Source organism: Lathyrus oleraceus, chromosome 6 (assembly GCF_024323335.1).
Source record: "Lathyrus oleraceus cultivar Zhongwan6 chromosome 6, CAAS_Psat_ZW6_1.0, whole genome shotgun sequence".
Taxonomy (NCBI): Eukaryota; Viridiplantae; Streptophyta; class Magnoliopsida; order Fabales; family Fabaceae; genus Lathyrus; species Lathyrus oleraceus.
In genome coordinates this window covers 450796203-450814888 of record NC_066584.1, presented here as the reverse complement: position 1 = coordinate 450814888, position 18686 = coordinate 450796203, and the positions used below count along the sequence as shown (strand labels likewise).

The following is an 18686-nucleotide window of genomic DNA, read 5'->3' as shown; positions in this document are numbered from 1 at the left end:
GGATATCTAACAGAACGATCTGCCAATTGCACAGACATTTTAGTTGGTCTTAATTCCCCCATTTCAAGTTTCTTGCATATGGATAAGGGCATAACACTAATACCGGCTCCTAAATCGCATAAGGATTTATCTATGACAAATTTTCCTATATGACAGGGTATAGAGAAACTACCTGGATCTTTAAGTTTAGGAGGCATATTCTGGATTATAGCGCTACATTCAGCAGTGAGTGTAACCGTTTCGCTATCTTCAAGTTTCCTTTTATTAGAAAGAATTTCTTTTAAGAACTTAGCATATGAGGGCATCTGCGTAATAGCTTCTGTAAATGGAATTGTGACGTTTAACTGTTTCAGTAGGTCAACAAATTTTTTAAATTGGCCCACATCTTTGGTTTTAATAAGCCTTTGAGGGTAAGGGATAGGTGGTTTATAAGGTGGTGGAGGTACATAAGGTTCTTTCTTTTCTACGGTTTCCTTATTACTCTCTTCCTTTTCCTTAGGTGTACTTTCTTCCTCAATTGACTTCTTAGAGTTTTGGTTTTCATTTCTTGGATCTACTGGTCCTTCCACTTCCGTTCCACTTCTTAGTATGATTGCATGAGTGTGGCTTTTCGGGTTAGGTTGGGGCTGTCTAGGAAATGCACCAGTTGGGGCAGCAGTAGGCGCTTGTTGTTGAGCTACTTATGATATTTGTGTTTCCAGCATTTTGTTATGGGTAGCCAAGGCATCTACTTTACTTGCTAGTTGTTTGATTTGTTCGCTAGTGTGTATATTCTGGTTTAAGAAATCTTTATTGGTTTGCTGTTGAGAAGCTATGAAGTTCTCCATCATTATTTCCAAGTTGGATTTCCTAGGAACATTATTGTTAGGTGTAGATGGGGTTGGCTTTTGATATCCAGGAGGTATAGCTGGGGCTTGATTTGGAGTTTGTCCTGGTGCGTATAAAGCATTATTATTCTTATATGAAAAATTAGGATGATTCTTCCAATTTGAGTTATAGGTGTGCGAGTAGGGATTTCCTTGAGCATAATTCACTTGTTCTGCTTGGATTCCTGTTAGGAGTTGACAATCAGTAGGAGTATGACCTTGGATTCCATAGACTTCGCAATTTTGAGTTGCGGCAACCACGGTGGTTGGAGGTGATACATTCAAACTTTCAATTTTCTGGGCAAGGGCTTCCACTTTTGCATTAACATGATCAAGGCTACTTATCTCGTACATGCCACTTTTCGTTTGAGGTTTCTCTACCATTGCTCGGTCGCTTCCCCACTGATAATGATTTTGGGCCATGCTTTCGATAAGTTGATAAGCATCGGCATAAGGTTTATCCATAAGCGCACCACCTGCTGCGGCGTCTATTGTTAACCTTGTGTTGTACAAGAGACCATTATAGAAGGTATGAATTACTAACCAGTCCTCTAAACCATGGTGTGGACAAAGTCTCATCATGTCTTTGTATCTTTCCCATGCTTCGAAAAGAGACTCGTTATCTTTCTGTTTAAATCCATTTATCTGGGCTCTCAACATAGCTGTTTTGCTTGGAGGAAAATATCGGGCAAGGAAGACTTTCTTTAACTCGTTCCATGTGGTAACCGAGTTGGAAGGAAGAGACTGAAGCCATCTTCTAGCTTTATCTCTTAACGAGAAAGGAAAAAGGCGAAGTCGAATTGCCTCAGAAGTGACACCATTAGCTTTAACAGTATCAGCGTATTGGACAAATACGGATAAATGAAGGTTTGGATCCTCGGTAGGATTTCCAGAGAATTGATTTTGTTGTACTGCCTGCAACAGAGAAGGTTTAAGTTCGAAGTTGTTTGCTTCGATTGCGGGTGGAGCAATACTCGAATGCGGCTCATCTTGCGATGGAGCGGCGTAATCTCGAAGAGCACGAGCTGGTTCTGCCATCTCGAGTATTGGTGAAGGAAAAAGATTTTTGAGGTCAGGAATTTCGATAGGAGGGAGATTGTTTGCAGCACGATATTCCCGAATTCGTCGTAAGACTCGGAGATATAGTTCGATGTCGTTGATTCGTAAGTAAAACGGCTCGCCTTGTGAGCGGGTGTGTGGCATACAAATCAACGAAAGAAAGAAAAAAAATAAAAATTGCCTTAGTCTCTACAGCGTAACAGAAGAGTTATGATATCGACTAAATAAAAGTCCCCGGCAACGGCGCCAAAAACTTGATCGCGACTTTATGAGTCGATTGGGGTACTAACTGCAAGTGCACAGTTCTATCGCGTAGTTTTAAAAGATATCGATCCCACAGGGACTTATGAATCGATATACCATTTTCTAAGGTTACTTCGTAAAGCTAAGGAGGATGATATTTTGATTGTTTCGGGGGAAAAGTTAAAACTAAAACTAGATCTAAATTAAATATCAATTAAGCGGATATCGGTATGTAGTTCGTCGTAATTAGGGAGTCAAATCTTCGTTGGTTTCTTGGTTTTAAAATAAATCTTTTCAGTAGATACTATTGATTAAAAATCTTTTCTCAAACTCTCGCTCTGTTGAATAGACTATGACTTTATATTAACGTAGCTGTCACTTATTAGTTAAGTCCAAAATCACTTTTTGAAAACAATAGAATCCATAGAAACTCTTTTCAAGAAAATACTAATCGTTTAAACACCCTCGTCTCAAACTCTCGCTCTGTTGACTTAGATTATATAATTAACTTCAAATGCTTAACTCTCGTCCTCACATTTAACTTTTAAAAATACTTTTTGAAAAAGATTAGAATTTAATTAACTCTAAAAATTGCTTTCGCCCTGATTTAGAATTAATGTCCAATTTACACTGTCCAGTTAAAAACTCAAACTTTCGCTCTATTGATTTTAACTTCTTTAGTCTTTTACTCTCGTACAAAAACCTTGGTATTAAACCTGTAAATTGAGACCATAAAAAAGATTGATTTTATTTTTAAGCGTAATTAAATCAACTTAGTTTTGATTCCTTCATTCCGCTTACTTTACATACCGATACCTAAATAAATTAGCCAGACATGCTAAACAGATCTAAACAATCATCATGCTTAAATGGAAACATCTCAGGCAAATAATGCAAATAAACAATAAAACAGGGCATATATAAATTCAAACAATAATTAAAGAACCTGAGTAATTAATAGCAATCTTGAACACTCCATCACAGACCGGTTGGATTTGTTCTTGAACTCTTCAATCGGACAGGAAAATAAAAGTGAAAGAATAAAAAAAAACCTAGGGTCTAACGTAAGGTTAGATCCGGTAAAAGATACACAATAGTTTCCGGTGTAGAAACTATTGTGTGAAAAATTAATTAAGTGTTGAAAGCTTGACTGAAAAAGAAAATAGAAATTTCAAAGAAAAGTAAAAACTATAAAAATTAATGCTGTAAAGTATGCTTGCACGGCTGGAAGAGAAAGAGCACGAAGAAGAGAGACGGCCGAGAGAGCTTTGAAGGGTTTGCCAAAAGCCACTATTTATATTACTGACTTTTTGTAACGGTTTCCAAAAGCTTTCCGTGTAAAAATCCTCACGTTCCAATAGTCAAGCGTAACAATAGGCTTCAATGTGCCTCTGTTGCGCTTCTGAAGCCAAAAATATAGGAGACTGGTGTGACGTCCGTCACACCATGTGTTACGCTCGTAACACAAGTAGGCAGGGCGTGACGCTCGTCACACCTTGTGTGGCGCTCGTCACAGGCGCAGCGCCTGTGCTTTTGGGCTGGGCTTTGGCTTGTTGGAATTTGCTTCTTTTCATTTCTTTTTGCACCTCCTTTTCTTCCTTTTTCACTTGTGCTTCAAATAAACTACCTGAGATAAATAGGAAGCAAAATACCAAGTAGTATCGAATAAAATGAAATAAATTGAAGTGAATAATAATATAATTTAATTAAATCGAGTCCTAGAATGTGATATTATTTCATGTTATCAGATGTCAAACAGGATGTCTAATATGGTGTGTAGGTGTTGATGCAGATGTCAGTATGGCATTCTGGCTGGTACAGGTGCTGGAGTTACAGTAGCTGTTTTTGATGAATGCACAGATTTAGGGGGAGAAGAAGTACCCTGGTGCATTGTGCATTTGTGTGTCTTACTAGTTGCATCCATAACTAGTAATTCTGTTGTTTGTTGCACAGATTTAGGGGGAGGAGAAGTACCCTTGTGCACATGTGTATTACTAGTAGCCATAGCTGGTAATTGTTGTTTTGTTTCTGCGGCTGATTAAACTACTGTTATGTGGTTTAACTGCTGATAGTTTGCCTTGTGAACAAAAAGGACAAATATATGTTTTAGCCAAAATTTGCCAAAGGGGGAGTTTGTTGATTCTAAGTGTTGGCAGCAATTTTGGTAAAACAAAGAGTGTTCACAAGATGTCATGTGTGATGTCTTCACATGAGATATCCTATGTACCTGCTGGAGTTAAAGAAGATATGCAAGCAGGATTGTTTCAGAATGCCACATACAAAGACAAGGCTTCTGATATTGGTTGTACCTGCTGGAGCTTATATGGAAGACATATGATGCAGGATTGTTTCAGTTGACATACTCATTGTCATGGTAACTGATATGGCTGTACCTGCTATAAAAGGAAACTGGATTATGCAGGATTTTTCCAGATGTCAGACCCGATGTCATGACATCCTGTACACAGAACATTCAGTATGAATGTCTAGTGTTTTGTGATTGCACAATTGGTGGCAATCATTGGTTGATTGAAGATATGGCTAGCTGGTGCAATCTATCAGGGATATCAACCAGATTTGTTTATTTTCCAAGGAGAGATCTTTACAGCTGTTATAAAAAGATTTGATTGGAAAGTAGATTTAGGGTTTTCAAGATGTCCAAGCCTAGCAGAAGATTCAATCAGAAGATTTGGTGAATATATTTGGTGAATATACAGTTTCCAAATATGGAGATCTTTTAGGAAATAAAAGATTGAAGACCTTGATTGTAGCAGAAGAATTCTGCCAGCTCTGTAACAACAAAGGAAAGATTTGCTGCGATTTCTGAAGGCCTAAATCCAGTTGGGTGGTAGGTTATAAATAGCAGATTGTAACCTAGGTTTTGTAAGCCTCAAACAATGTAAAAATTAGAGGTGTGTGTATGAGGTAAACCTCCCAACCTGTGGGAAGGTTACCAAGTGTTTCTCAGTGCTTGAACGCATGAGATTATTTGTAACTCAAAGCCCGTAGGCAAGAGTGATTATGTTCTTGAACGAAGCTGTGAAGCATGTTCAAGATGTTTAAACATTACATGGTGATTGTAGTGATAGGAATGGAAACTGGAGGTTTCTATCTAGGAGTTCCTAGATATAAATTGCATTGGGTAGGGATTAAGTGAGGAGTTGTAAACGGGGGAGTTTAACTCTGAACTAATACTGCTAATAGTGGCTCTTCTTCCTGGCTTGGTATGCCCCCAGAGTAGGTAAAGTTGTACCGAACTGGGTTCACAATTACTGGTGTTTTTACCTTCTGCACTCTGTAATTTATCTGTTATAATTCAGTTTGTTTCTAGTCTGTTTATGAAGGGAAGAACAGACTTGACACATAGCCTGCAGTCTGATTGCAAAACAGAATGTTGTGACATTCATTATTGGCTGTTGTTACTGATAGACTGGTTAGTCTGTTACAGTTTATCCATCTGTAATGTTGTGACATATGATGTTCAAAACAATGTTGAGACATCCTGCTTAGAACTGGACATGATCAATAATCATAAGGGCTATGGTTGATTTCTTCTGTATGTGTGCACTAGATGGACAAAACTGGATGTTCTTATTTCCATGATGGTTTATTATCAGATGTCTAGACATCTGTGACTGAGTGCATATCAGTACTGGTTTTTAATTGTTATAACTGTCTTGCTGTATTAGTAACAGTGTTGGATCAGATGTCATGACTTCGTGTAGAACATCTGAACTCTGACTATACCAGAATTTCAAATACCTTCAATGGAGGTCTGGATTCAACTGATCTTGCTCTTGCTCGTGCTTGATCTCACTCCAAATGCTTGTAGAAGAAGGATTGAATGCTCAAAAGGTTGTGGATTCCTGGAGATTTGAATTTTAAAACAATGGAAATTCAAACTCAAATTCAAGTGAATTTATCAGGTTTATCCTTTGCAATGTGAGGGTTAGAGTTGGGGGATCAAAGCTGGCGCCAATGTGTGTAAAATGTTGAGCATATGAGGCACTATTTATAGCTGAATCCATTGCTTTTTGCACACTTGAATTCACTTTCCAAATTTGGTCATTGATGATGCATGGGTGTATGGGCGCGCATAGGCCCATAAAATCATTTCCATAAGTCCACAAATTAGTGTGAGATAGTCTAAATTCAGCTTGGATTGCAAGGCAAGTGTACATTTTGATTTGAAGTTTGATCCTTGCCAAGTGATGACACCATGTTCATGCCATGCGCAACTTATGCATTCCTTGTCCAAAATGAATGAATTTGAGCTCTTTGGAAAGGTGAGATCAAGAGGAATAACTTTCATGTTCAACACTTTTCCATTTGGAGTTTTTAACTTGAAGAAAATTGAGGTGGAAGTTTGGAAATTTTTGACATTTCAAATTTTTTCTAGGTGTCAAGCCATATGTCTCAATATTCCACCTTGCTTAACTTTTTATATGAACCTCAAATGAGAAAAGTGTCTTCCTAAAAGTTGTATATCTTTCAAATACCTTCAAAATGGTCACCAATTTCATGTCATTTGGATTTGAAATGATAGAGTTATGCATTTTTGAAGTTTGGAAAAATCACTTGATCAATGGTATAGGTTAAACGTGACCTATAATGTAACCTCATATCACATGCTCAAAAAAGTTGAATTAGCTCCCACTCTAAACATAAAAGTTGAAGTAGATACATTTAATTTGATTGTGCAACTTGGAAATATTTCATCGCATAACAATTGAGCAAGTTATGGCCTTGGGAAGTTGACTTTCAAAAATTAGGGTTTAGACAAAACGACCTATAATATTTCAACATAGAAAATGATTTTCCAAGAAAAACTAGATCTAGGTCTCAACATGAAAGTTGTTTGGAATGTCATTTAGAGTATGTTTTCTCTTGGAATCATTTTCATATGGTGAAAATTGTAGGATATAGGGTCTAGGGAGACCCAGTTTTGATCAGATGAATCCATCTGGCCAACCACCATCAACCAACTTGCTAACTTCCAATTATCTTGACTTTATTGGCTCATGGTAGATCATATATGCATAAGATGATGAAATTTTAAGTTTCCCTTGACAAATTTTATCAATTGGTGAGATAGCTTGTTGGAGAAGTTACTCAAGATACCTAGTCAAACTAGGGTTTCCAAGGCAAATCACCCTCAAACTCTTGAAGAAAGCTTGATCAATATAACATGTAGAGAACATTGGGACTCATACATGATGCTCATAACCATTCTTGGATCAATTATTGGTTGTGCTCTTTGTTCATGCGGGTCTCAAACCCTAGATGTGAACTTGATAGATCAATGGAGATCATGCCCTTCCTACAAAAGAGTTAGGAAAATGCAAAGACATATTTTGATATTTTGGTTAGTGAAATGATAAAATACAAGTATGATACAATCACAAAGTTCTTGGTGATCTCTCCCATAACAAACCCAATGAAAGAGGGGTAAGGAGGATGCCAAGGTATGATCCCAATGCTAATGCTTATGATGAAATTACATGAGGGATCTTAGGGTCAAAATTTGGGTCTTACAATACCCAATCATCTTGAGCACATGGGGATCTACAGGGGCTCCCTTAGCTAACTTGCCTTGAAAAAGGGCTTTTGAAACTTCAAACCTTTCATGCCTTGCTTGCTCTTGATAGAGCAGCTTCAGGTGTTCGATCATATCGAACGCTGCCATGTTCTCATGTTGCTTTTGCAACTATGAGTGGTAGCTAGCATGAGGCAAGCAGTTTCATTGGCATCATCGACATGCCTCTTATAAGCATCTCTTTTTGCCTTAGGTGGAGAGCTAGGAGGTTCCTCTTCCGGAACAGGTTTCTCCAAGACATACAACTTTCTATCATGTTTGAGGATAATCCTCAGATTTCGGAGCCAATCTAGAAAGTTTGTCCCAGACAATTTTTCCTTGTCAAGGATTGATCGCAAAATGTTGTTAGAGGTGTTTATTGTCATGGTAATCTACATAAAAATAATGAAAATATAAGTATCAATAACATATTTAATTAGGCCTTAATTAAATATGCTCCCACTATTTTACTCAAAACAAATGACCCTCACCATTTGATTCGAAAAATCCCGTTGGAAGATTTTCTAGTGGGTCGAGATCCATATTTCACTTTGTTTTAAATCCGCGTAGGTGGATTACACAAAACTAGGTTATTTAGGTAGGAATTCCTTCCAATTTTATCTAATGCAACTCTCAAATATTTTAGTTGGGTGAATAACTCCTTATTCCAATCCATCACATGGATCATTTCCAAGTCTTGCTTCTAAACATATATAATCTTATTATAATTTGTTTAGTTAAGTTTGACCCATTGTTTTAGCAATTGGATATTACAATTATCCCATCGCACCTTACTAATATAGAATATGCACCTCGCGTAGGCGAAACCTACATTATTCGATACTAGTCTTGATGAGTGCTAAAACTTGGAAAACATAAACTTAATATTTAATTTGAGGGAATTTGCAATTATTCTGATCTCACCGGTTTATTTATCATATAAATCGTCTCTCACATGCATCAACATACATTCACATGCATCAACATACATAATGAAACAGTTACGACCCCTAGCACAATTGTTCTCCCAAGTCAATGAGAGAACCTAAGCTAACCTAATAACGATCTAAGCTTCTCCAAGCAAGACCTTCAAGGTTGTCCTCCTTTGATATTGTATTCTTCTCTTTCTTCATAATATTACATTACATAAAAGAAACTCGTTTTACATACAAGGGAGTGAGATGAGAAAAGAAGTTACATTAAGATATTAAAAGAGAGGCACGACACGCAAGTCGTATTTTAAAATCCCAAAACAAAATAAAGGAAAACTAAGGCCATAATCGATCACCACAAGACAATAATAATAAACACATTATTATTATTAATTTAAATTTTGTTAATTAATTAAAACTAAATTAAATTTCAGCGACCAATCACACTACGTGGAGTTAGCCGGGGGTTCCGCTGCCCAGTCATTTGAAATCAATGTCGTTTTTCGCATCAACACTTGATACTTTAAAGCACAACTCTTGTGCAGTCACCACCCTAATCACATAACTCTTTGACATCACAACCCCTATGCAGTAGTGAACCCTAATGCACCAATTTCAGACCGTCAAACACACCTGGATTGTTAATTCAGTATGATTGATCAACACATTATTGCTTCACCATACTAATGTCAGATCAAGAAGCAAATGACCATTGATCGCTCAAAGGAAAACAACCATTAAGTGTTTGAATGAACGAAACGGAAACAATATATCATATATACTGTATTTTGCATCAAGATTACTCATATCATATATATAACTTGATCGATCTCAATTGCGTAACCTATGGACGATCGATGTATCGCTGCTTCATCATACTAACATCAGATTCCGAAGCATAGTCAACATCAATCATCCAAATCGTACACACATGATGCCAAATTTAATTACTCGTTTATTCGTTGATTAATTCTGTCTTTTAATCGTATTAATACAGAAAATAAACAGCTATCAGATGCATGGTTTCATAAGTGGCTCTGATACCACTAAAGGAAAAGAGCGATCCAAAACGCAACGGAATTTAAAAAAATTTCTCGTTTAATGATCCTTACGAATGGGTATGATCAGTGATAGAATCGTTACCTCTTGTAGCGATTCAAACCTTTGATGCAAATCTACGGAGCGATCACGAACGTTGAATGGTGACAATGTCTCTACTCAGTCCACACGAACAGATTCCTTCAATCTCAGTGCTAGCTGCTACGAATGAAGGCTTTGAGTGAGAGAGAGAGAGAGAGAGAGAGAGAGAGAGAGAGAGAGACGAAATTGTAACTGCACAAATGCTTCTGCACAAGGGTTCTATTTATAGAACCACTTGTGTGGGCTGCAAGCTAAAAAGCCCACTGAAGTGTATGTGGCCCATATCTTATGATATGCCAAAACCACTTAAGCGTGTGGTACCTTACCATATTTCGTATTCTACTTAAGTACATCGTACCTTACGATGTTCTACAATTCACTTAAGTGCACCGTACCTTACGGTGTTCCTTAGTTACTCTATCTCTCATCAATCTGTCCTTTTGTGTGTGACCCTGTAGGTGTAGGTTTTCGCGACATTAGCAATTATATTAAATCTCGTATTTAACATAATAAACAGTGAGCGGTATCTAGCAACACATCACTGCTACCCAAGACACGAAAATGTCATGTGATCTGACAAATCCTTTTTTGATAATACTTATGTGTATAATTACCCTTTTGCCCTTATGTCTATATTGAACACAAGGTATAAACTGTGTCATCCTTGTCTAGTTTAATATTGGGCCCATAGACATTTATCCTATTACGTAGGATGAGAAAATGCCATCTAGGTCACTCATGTCCCTCAGGATGCTTCGTGGAGTACCCATCATCTGTCTTTATGGTCATCCAGTTACGAACAATGTTTGATCAACAATAAGGCACTCGACTCTACATCTAGGGTACATAGTGGTTTCAGGTCAAAGGGTGGTATACACCATTATCACCATGAGAATAACTTATGACACTTAGCATAACATTCTATATAGTATTCTCATAGCGGGTCAATCCAGTATAAATATTATTCTCAATATTCATACTTATGTTTAAGACTTGATAACTCCATATCCTTGATTCATGAGATGTGATCATCGGTCTATATACATAATAGTCTTAATGCTTTAATGTTATCCCACTTCACAACAAAGCTCGACTACAGATACTTTAAGAATAATGTCCTTATGTTTAATGGGATCTCATGATTAAGTCACACTTGATACATTAAATGGACTAGTTATTCTAGGGACTTTACTAAACAAACATAATAAAGAAAAATCCTTTTATTATTAATAAGTAATTTGATACAAGTACCAAAAGTATTGGCCTCTAGGGCTTACACCAACAGTCAGAGGAGCTTGAAGAGGGACGATGATGAATGATACCCAAAATGATTTTAAGCCACACTCTCAGATTCTGGTGAAGCTCTTTTTCTTGGATGACTTCCCTTATGGGTTCTGAGAGAAGATGATGGGGATAACCTATTGGGATATATACTTCATCCTAGGGTTTATGTTGTAGATTATCCTTCCCCCAGATTTTTCCATATTTAGAACCTTGGCTATGGACTTCTTTGTGATCACTGTGTTGATGCCCAAAACATATGACACGTTGCAGTGATCATCGTAATCAGCGAATCTCCAGAACTCCTTCACCAAGAACGTGTAAATGGGGCCATTAAGAAGTTTGAAGTAGTTATCCTACACTTGGTTCTCCAGCTCTTGTGTTAAACCCATTCCATTCTTCTTGAGATTGTTCAAATCAACCAACAACTCACAAAGCACTCCGAGTTTCTCAAAAGGGGTAGCAAGGTTGATGTGAGGAGGAAGATCAAGAACATGAGGTTGTTGATAGGAGGTAGTTAAAGGCGCAACAGTTTGGGTTGCAACTTGTTGTGAAGATTCAACATGCTTCCATCTGTTGGGAGTATTCAAACAGTTGTTATTGTTAAGGATTCATGTTGCTGTTGAAGGAGATGAAGTTTGAAGAGAAGTTGAAGGTAAGGGATTGTGTAAGTTGTGAGAGTGAAAAGTCTGAATGTGGGAATATATATACACAAGTTCAAAACACATGTAAAACGACAATGTTAGTTTAAGAGGGAACAAAGTAATTATGATTGTGAAAATCTGAGTTGAAAAGCATGGGGAGAATTAAATGCATCTAATGATGGGTGTCTAATATCAAGATAAGCACACTGCTCGAGGGGATCTCAATAGTTTGACTCTTAAGTTCAGAGCTAGACAGTTGTCTAGAATATCCAGAGCCACACATTTGAGATACCACATGTTGATGTTTCTGGAGTCAAGAATACCAAAGGGTTTTTGACTCAGAGGGTTTTTGATCCAAATGTCTTCTAACTTTTAGAGGTATCAAAACCAGAATCAGATAAACAACATATGTTTAAGTCAGAGTCTAGTTTAACATTAGAGAGGAGAAACACGTGTTCAAATTCATTCTGGGAAATCTATCATATTTAAATGTTTCATAAAGAAAAGAAATCTATCTTCAACTAATGGTTTTGTAAAGATATCATCCCACTGATGGTCTGTATCTATAAATTTTAAAGTAATTATCCCTTTCTAAACATAGTGTCTGATTAAATGGTGTTTAATTTCTATGTGCTTTGATCTAGAATGTAAAATAGGATTCTTACTTAAACATATAACATCAATATTGTCACAAAAGATAGGGATTTTACTCTCATAAATATGAAAGTCCTCAAGCCGATTCTTTATCCAGAGCATCTGAGTGTTGCACAATGAAGCTGAAATGTATTCTACTTCTGCAGTTGATAGTGCAATGGTTGATTGTCTTTTGCTTGCCTACGAGATGAGGTTTCCTCCCAAAAACTGATAGTTCCCAGATGTGCTTTTGCATTCCAACCTATCTCCAGCGTAATCTGCATCACAATACCCAAAAAGCCTATACTCTGATATTTTCTCATACATCAGGCCAAAGTTAGGTGTTCCTTTTAGATACCTAAGGATTCTCTTAATAGCAGTTAAGTGAGATTCCCTTGGATTTGACTGAAATCTAGCACATATGCACATGCTGAATAATATATATGGACAAGTAGTTAGATAGAGGAGAGAACCTATCATACAACAATAGAGTTTCTGACAAACCTTTTGACTTACCTCTTCTTTCTCCAGAATACAAGTGGGATGCATGAGAGTCTTGGCTGGTTTGCTTTTTGACATGTCAAATGTCTTCAGAATATCTTTTACGTATTTGCTTTGATAGATGTATGTGGCTTCTGATGTTTAATTGATTTGAATCCCCAAAAGGAACTTTAGTTATTGCATTAGACTCATCTCAAATTTTGCCTGCATTAACTCATAAAGTTCTTGGCAAACAAGTATTATGTCATCAAAATAAATCTGACAAATTATAAGATCATTTCTGATGTTTTTTGCAGAAGAGTGTAGAGTCCAATTTGCCTCTGAAAAAAATCATTTTACAGAAGAAATAAGTTGAGTCTTTCATACCAAGCTCTAGGAGCTTGTTTCAGTCCATAAAGAGATTTTTTAAGTTTAAAAACATGTTTTGGAAGTTTTGAGTTTTCAAAGTCAGGAGGTTGATGGACATACACTTCTTCAGAAATATAACCATTCAGAAACATGCTTTTGATGTCCATCTGATATAATTTAATGGAATAATTTACAGCAAAAAATACAAGAAGACGAATAGATTCTAACCTTGCGACTGAAGTAAAGGTTTCATTGTAGTCAATTCCTTCTTATTGACTATAACCTTCTGCCACCATCTGTGCTTTGTTTCTGACCATTTCACCTTTTTCATTTAGCTTGTTTCTGTAGACCCATTTGGTTCCAATCACATGGATTCCCTTGAGTCTTGGTACAAGATCCCACACGTCATTCTTGGAAAACTGATCAAGTTCTTCTTTCATTTCCAGAATCCATTCTTTTTCTTGAATAACTTCTTCACAGGATGTTGGCTCTATCAGAGATACTAGTCCCAGAAGTGTTTCTTCAGAAACTTTGAATGTTGATCTTGTTCTGACAAGTTAATTCTTGTTTCCCAAAATCAATTCTTCAGAAACATTCTGCTTATTTCTTGGTCTTTTCTAATTGATTGTGATTTTCGGTAATTATGAAGTTCCTCTTTCTGCTTCTTCATAATTTTTTTATCTTTTCATCAGAACCTGCAAGCATGGTCTCCAGATCTGCAAAATTCTCAACTAGCTTTGACTTTTCAGATCCAAGCTTATCTTCAAATCTGACATGAATTGATTCTTCCACAATTTTTGTTTCTGTATTGTATAGCCTATATCCTTTAGAACGTTATGAGTATCCCAACATAATACACTTTCGTGCCTTAGAGTCAAACTTGTTCAGATTATCTTTAGTGTTCAGAATAAAACAAGAGCATCCAAAAGGATGAAAAGAAGAGATGTTGGGTTTTCTTCCCTTGCACAGTTCATAAGGAGTCTTTTTCAGAATATGTCTGATAGAGATTCTATTCTGAATGTAACATGTGGTATTCACAGCTTCTGCCTAGAAGTGCTTAGCTACATTAGTTTGATTGATCATGGTTCTGGCCATTTCTTGGAGAGTCCTATTATTCCTTTCTACAACTCCATTTTGTTATGGAGTTCTAGGACATTAGAAATCATGGGATATTCCATTAGAGTCAAAAAGTTCTTCAAAAAGTTTATTTTTAAATTCTCCACCATGATCACTTCTGACTCTGATAATTTTAGAGTCAAATTCATTTTGCACTTTTGAACAGAAATTGGTGAACACAAAATGTGAATCATTCTCGTGCCTTAAGAATTTTACTCATGTCCAATGACTGTAATAATCAATAATGACAAGTCCATACTTCTTACCATTGACTGACGCTCTCTTACAGGTCCTAAAAGATCAATATGTAGAAGTTCCAGAGGTTTGGAGGCAGAAACAACATTTTTGGTTTTGAAAGTGGTTTTAGAAAATTTACCTTTCTGACATGCTTCACAAAGAGCATCTTAAGAAAACTTCAGCTTAGGTAGGTCTCTGACTAGCTCAAGTTTATTTAGCAGAGAAATCCTCCTCAAGCTAATGTGACCCAAACGTCTATGTCACATCCATTGCTCTTCATTTACAGACATCAAGCATTTTACATTTTGATTTTTCAAATATAGAAGTTTAATTTTATAAATATTGTTCTTCCTCTTTCCAGTGAAAAGGACTTTTCCATTTTTCTAATTAACAACTTTGCATGTTTTTTGATTAAAGATTATATCATAACCGTTATCACTTAATTAACTTATGGATAACAAGTTATATATTAATCCCTCAACATAGAGGACATCATAAATGGAGGGAAGAGATCCATTAACAACTGTTCAAGATCCTCTGATTCTTCCTTTCTGATTTCCTCCAAAGCCTATGAAACCATCATCTTTAAGTTCGAGGTTTTGGAACATATGCTTTCTTCCCGTCATGTGTTCCGAGCATCCAGAGTCCAGGTACCATGATTGGTGTTTTAACTCTGCTGCACAGGATATATGTAACATACACTATTTTATCTTTTAGTATCCAAAATATTTTGGGTACTTTAGGATTAGTTCTCCTAGAGTTTCTAAAAACTTTGGGTTTTCTAGCATTATTAAACTTTTGTGTTTGTGCAGGTGTATAATGATAAGAAAAAGGAGATTTAGATTTGTTTTCTATAGAAGGTTTTAGATCATCTTCATCAGAGTCATAACTAATTCCTCTTTTCTTATTATGACTAACACCATAAATCATAAAAGCCATTTTGCTTCTTTCAAGTCCGTTGTTCACAAATTTTTGAAAAGCTTTTTCATATTTGTATATGATAGTGTCAGAAGTAGATGGAGCTTTAGAAAGAGTTTCTTCAAGTTTTGAACATTTCTTGGTTGAAAATTCATTTTCTTTTTCAAGAATAAAATTATTTTCTTTAAGTTCATAAACTTCTTTCTCAAGCTTATCACACTTTTCAACAGTCTCTTCATGAACCCTTTTTAGGTTCTTAGATTTCTGTCGAAGCTTCTAATACAAGCTCAGAGATTATGATAAACATGCTTCCAGATCAGAACGAGAAAAGTCAGAGAATACCTCTTCAGAGTCAGACTCGCTTTCAGAGGTAGTGGCCATGAATGCTATGTTTGCTTGTTCCTCTTCAGAGTTAGGTTCTGAAGCTTCAGATTCAGAGTCGTCCTATGTTTCCATGAGTCCATTCTTCTTTGCATCGAAAGAGTTCTTTCTAAAGCTTTCCTTTCTGGAGCTATCATTCTTTAGCTTTAGACATTCATTTCTGTAGTGTCCAGGCTCTTTGCATTCATAACATGTCACTTCCTTGTTGGGCCTGCCTCTGGAGGTTGAATATGGACGTTATCCCTTCTGTCTAGGCCTTCTGAAGTTGTTTTGTATTTTTCTCTAGAGTTGTTTAATTCTTCTGGAAAGAAGAGATAATTCTTCTTCATCATCAGAATCTTCATTCTCAAGAGTCATCATTTTCCTCTTCAGCTTGAAAGGCTTTGTTCCTTTCTGGATTTCTTCTTTCTGATATAGACTTTAGAGCAACAATTTTTCTTGTCTTCTGAGATTCATCTTCTTCTAGATCTATTTCATGACTTCTGAGAGAGTTGATAAGTTCTTCAAGACTTATGCTGTTCAGATCCTTGGATAACTTTAGAGCAGTAACCATGTGTCTCCACTTCTTGGGAAGACTTCTGATTATCTTCTTGACAAGATCTATTATGGTGTATCCTTTGTCTAGAACCTTGAGTCCTGCAACTAAGATTTGGAACCTCGAGAACATCACTTCAACAACTTCGTCATCTTCCATTCTGAAGGCTTCATACTTCTGGATTAAGACCAGAGCCTTAATATCTTTAACTTGATTATTGCCTTCGTGAGTCATCTTCAAAGAATCAAAGATTTCTTTGGCTGTTTCCCTGTTGGTGATATTCTCGTACTCATTATAGGAAATCGCGTTTAACATAATGGTTCTTGCTTTATGGTGATTCTAGAAATCATGCTTCTGATCATCACTCATTCTCCTTCTTGGAATAGATATACCAATTGCAGAAATGGATGGTTCATAACTATTTGTGATAATATCCTAGAGATCAGCGTCGTAGCCTAGGTAGAAAGTTTCAATTATGTCCTTCCAGTAGTCAAATTTTTCAACATCAAAAACTGGAGATTTAGCATTGTAGCTATCTCTTTCATTTGTGTTAGCCATGAAGTTTTTCTCACTCTAGATCTCTTTACACGGTTAAGCGTTTGATTCAAAAATCAATAACAGAGCCTAAGCTCTTATACCAATTGAAGGTAGAGAAAAACAAGAAAGGGGGGTTTTGAATTATTCTCGCAGTAATCAAAAACTTTTTGCAACACCACACAAAAATGAATAAATGCTAACAACACAAGGAGTTTATCGTGGTTCGCTTGAAAATCAAAGCTACTTCAGTCCACCCAACGAAGGTGATTTCGCCTTCAATAAGGACTTAATCCAATAATCTCAACAGATTACAAAAACGTCTAAGAGTTTAACAACCTCTTAACCCTCTTAAGCATACATACCTAAACAGTTCACTTGAGGAGTTACAAAGATTTTTAGGAATACAAGTGTTTGACTAGATGCTTCTAGACAAGCAGCATAAACACGCGTTTAAGAACAATGAAATAATGACCCCACAATATGAGCAACGACTCTCGTGTGAACACTGAATATTACAATGAGAGATATGAAAATATGTTGTGTATTAGAATTGTAGATCAAAGTATTGTATTCAACATATTGTGATGAGACCTTTATATAGTACTTTGAGATGATATCGTTGGAGGGAAATCAAGGGAGATTTCTTGCCAACTATGGGAATTAAAGGTATTAACTTTCTTGTCCTTTCCATAACAGTCATGAAACATAATCCATAATTTTCTTAAAGAGAATTGTACTATATTTAGAATGCTTCTTGATTAAGTTTTTGATTCGGTGATGTCAAGTAGAGTGTTGAGCGTGTATCAGAGTGAGCAGAGTCAGTGTCTTTGATTAGAGTGTTGCAGTCTTCAGATATTCTTTTTCAGTCTTCAGATGTTATCTTGAATAGTCTTTAGATGTTATCTTGAATAGTCTTCAAATACCATAGTTGAACTACAACTTCATATTATGTATGTGATTGCTTCTTAGATATGTTCTTGTTCAAAGTCAGATCTGATTTCTTCGTGCTGGATTAGCTTTTCTGGACTACGTCAGACGCCAAATATTGATTTTCTCAGATTCGTTTTACCTTAGAAACCTACACACTTAGAGAAAATTATTAGGGTACCAAATTTTTTCATTTTTTGTTATCATCAAAACTTAGAGATATATTGCAGAATTAAAATCTTGTTCTAACACTTACTTCGAATGATTAGAATGAATAGTAAAAAAATAAAAGATTAAAATAAAACTAACAAGAATAAACTTGAAATATTTCAAGATCTTTGGGATAGGGAGATAAGTATTGGGGTAAAGCGTAAATTTTTAAAAATGAAATCATAGTAGTAAAAGCTTATTTAAACCCAACCGAGTTTTTTTTTTTTAATTTACCCATTAATGAATTCGAACCCCATAGGCTACTAGGAAAGAAAAACATAGCGATTAAAGAAAGGTAAGCTGGCGTTATGTGAGTGGAATTTCCGATCGGTTATAGGAGTACTATGCATCTGTCTCTCACTTTCAATGCACATAGCATCAATGAATGAATCAGAGGCACTGTGTTATGGGAGATTGGGAGTAGCATGCTCACATCATACATCACTGAAACTACCAGTCACGAGTCACGAGACTATTAAGAACATCGTTATCTTTCTTAAATCTATTCCATGCTAAGCATTATGAGTCTAGATACCTCAACAAAATTCTCTTTTTTCTTTCTTTAGTTAAAGTGAAGTAGGAGTATGAACTAGGAGTTTGATT

The 18686-nt window shown here is 36.2% G+C and overlaps 1 non-coding gene across 1 annotated transcript; it reads left to right on the top strand.

The window, feature by feature from the left end:
• The first annotated feature begins 1419 nt into the window (after positions 1–1419).
• LOC127099719 (small nucleolar RNA R71) lies at positions 1420–1526 on the top strand. Its single transcript, XR_007794195.1, has one exon. It is a non-coding gene; the product is annotated as a small nucleolar RNA R71 (small nucleolar RNA).
• The last annotated feature ends 17160 nt before the right edge of the window (positions 1527–18686 follow it).